The following is a 3289-nucleotide window of genomic DNA, read 5'->3' on the forward strand; positions in this document are numbered from 1 at the left end:
GCCCATCCTTGGAGGGGGATCTTTTCTGGGGTCAGTGTTGGGCTTAGGAGAGCGGTCTCCAGAGTGTCGAGAAACTGGTAAGTCTTGATGTTAACCCTGGGGAATACCTACCCTTAAGTGTAGTCATTCACATAGTAATTCACAGAGCCGGGCACAGACTTAATAGTTTATCTCCAGTTCTGAGCCTCTGGGGTTAGAAACACCTGTTCAGTTGTTGACCAGCATCCCAGGTCACAGGATCCTCCTCTAGGATACAAGAGAACCAAAAAACCCCAGCTGACCTTGCCCCACCTGGGAGACTCGGTGTCTTGGCCACAGCATGTGGGCTTGGGGAATTTCTTAGATGCCCATCCTTCTTCTATGGCAGAATCCAAACTTGTCAGCCCTGGATTCGAGGCTGTATGTTGTAACTGACCAAAGGCAGCTAGACCCTGGTTGGAGTTCCAAACCTCTCCCTGTTTGTTCTTCTCCCCCTTCTGCCTTCCACCAATATTCATTTTCCTTTAAAAAAACTTTGTGATTACGTAATACATTCGAGTTCAAAATACAAAGTAGAAGATTATATAAGCCGAGTCTTACTCCTACATCTGACTCCCACTTGCCCAGTCCTCTCTCTGAAAGGTAATCACTTTTATTAATTTCTTGTGCATCTTTCTAGAGTTTTCTTTATGTACAAGCAAAAAGGAATATAAAGGTTTATTTAAGCCTCTTCTTACCAAAAAGATTGCCTCTTATACACATGATTCTGACATTGCTTTTTCGCGTGACAATGATTCTTGGATGTTCTATTCCATTCCATCACACAGAACATTCCACCATTCTTTTTTTTTTTAATTTTTTAATGTTTATTTATTTTAGAGAGAGAGAGAGATACAAAGCATGAGTGGGGGAGGGACAGAGAGAAAGGGAGACACAGAATCGGAAGCAGGCTCCAGGCTCTGAGCTGTCAGCACAGAGCCTGACGCGGGGCTCGAACTCACAAACTGCGGGATCGTGACCTGAGCCGAAGTCAGACGCTTAACCGACTGAGCCACCCAGGCGCCCCTCTACCGTTCTTTTTAATAGCTGTGTGGTATACTCTCGCATTCCACGATATTTATTTATCATCTGCCATGCATCAATCTCTGTGCTGAGGCTGGGGTTGACACGATGAATCCAAACAGACCCTGCCTTTAGGGAGCCCACAGTCTGAGGGCATGCAGACAAGCAATTATGGTGAAGTATTACAGGAACTGATTTCCCAAAAATATTTATTGAATGCTAAGCACTCATCAGGCATGGCTCGGGTGCAGGGCAGAACGTGGGGAATAAAACTGAGGACACTCCCCGCCATGGCCCTTCCATCGGAGCTGATGTTCTGGCATTGAGAATGGGGAGCGGTGGGGGCCCACGGAGGGCCCCTAACCTGGTCTGGGGGTCCGGGAAAGCTTACTAGAGGAAGCGATATTTTAGTTGATGACGAACAGCTAAGGAGGAATAGTCGGGTGAAGGGCCAGAGAGCGGCACCTCCGGAGAACTGAGAGAAGTTCCTGTGTGCGGAGCTGAGGGCGGCTGTGGCCCGGGCCGAGGCCCGAGCAGGCAGTGGCCGGCGGTGAGGGGCCTCGTGGGCCACAGACGGATTTTGTCTGTGTGGACGCCACAAGGAGGGCTGATAGGCGGAGTGGCTGGGAAAGGAACAAGAGGGCCGGCGGGAGCCCCACGGGGAGGGTGGTCTGGGCCAAGTCATGCCAGCCGCCTGGACCAGGTGAAGCAGAGGGTGGGGGGAAGGGAGTGGCTTCCGAGAGGGCGAGGACCTGGTGGGCTGTGAGGGAGACAGGGAGGGAACCGCAGCCCCGTCCTTCGAGAATGAGGCTCACCCCTCCTCTGGAGGCTGCTCTGGGGCCTCACTGCCACAAGGCAGGCTTCCCATAGTTACTGTTCCACCCTGAGCCCCGAGCCCCTTCCCCTAATCACTGCTTTCCTCCAATCTTATGGACTTTTTATAATTTTTCTGTATTTCAACAAGGGAAATGCACTGTCTGGCTTTCTAAGTCTCTACTCCCCTCCCCACCTCCTACATAAACACCTTCCCCCCCACTACACACACACACAGACACACACGCACACCCCATATACACACACTCCCCCCTCTCCCCCCAGCGCACATCCTAGAGGAAGACTCGAGGTGTGCTCACAGAAGGCAAGTGCTCATGTCCTCAGCCCACTGTCACCGCCGGGCCAGCCACGCACAGCAATCAGTTTTGGGTGTCGCTGCTGGCAGGGCTGTTCTGCGGCCGCCACTGGACTGTGTGCTTCTGGGAACAGGACTGCAGTGTGGGTGCTGGCCACCCACCTGCCTCTGCCGGGAGTTGCCTGTGGCAGGTGATGGGACAGTGAGGGAGCCTCTGCTGAGTGGGAGCAGACAACAGAAAAAGTCAGCTGTTTCACCAGATCCTCTTGGGCAGTGGGGCACCCGGCCAGGCCCCTCCCAGGTTTTATTTGGTGATAAGATTTCGTTTTGGTTTTTCCCAAGCCCCTGGGGTGTGTGCCACCGGGAGCCCTGGCCTGGGTCCTCTCTGTTATTCATTAGCAGCCTGGAGCTGCACCTTGGGTCAGGGATCAGAGTGGCCTGGACCAGAGCAGTCTGGGGAACTGGGGTCTTCTTTTCTCTGAATGGATGGAGATGAAGGGGCCCCGGCAGGTGCTGGCCACCCCCCTCCCCACCCCCCACTCTGGGCTCCGGTGGCTTCTTCGCTTAGCCCGGAGTCACAGCCCCCCGCGTGCTGCCTCCCCTGCCGGCACCTGCCCCTACTGGGTTGGTACCGAGGGCCAGTCTCAGAATCACGAGTGGGGGCACTCTGCCCTCCCACGTGGAAGGTTCTGTCCTCCTCCTGACTCTGGAGAAAACTCAAAATGCTCAGTTTAGGCCTGGGTGGAATCTCCACGCCGCTCTTGCAAAGATAGAACCTTTTATCTTCAAGCTGCAGGGTGTCTGCAGCCCAGGCGGGCCTGGCCAGGGGCTCCAGCATTCCAGAGGGCCCTGAAAACATAGCTACTTCCTCAGGGACAGGCTTCACAGGTATGTGTACCCTGCTCTCCTAAGGACCCTGGGCTAGAATTAACGACCCGCTGTTACTGTCTTGAAAGCCTTCATCAGTTTTGAACAAGGGCAGGATATTTTCATTTTGCCCTGGGCCCCTCCTGTTATGTGAGCTGTCCTGTTTCACTTTTTGTTGTCCACCCTGAATTTTGCACTATGGAAACATGTTGCTATTTTTTTTTTAACTTAATAACAAAATACCAAAAAGGA

This window comes from Felis catus, chromosome F1 (genome assembly GCF_018350175.1).
Source record: "Felis catus isolate Fca126 chromosome F1, F.catus_Fca126_mat1.0, whole genome shotgun sequence".
Classification (NCBI taxonomy): Eukaryota; Metazoa; Chordata; class Mammalia; order Carnivora; family Felidae; genus Felis; species Felis catus.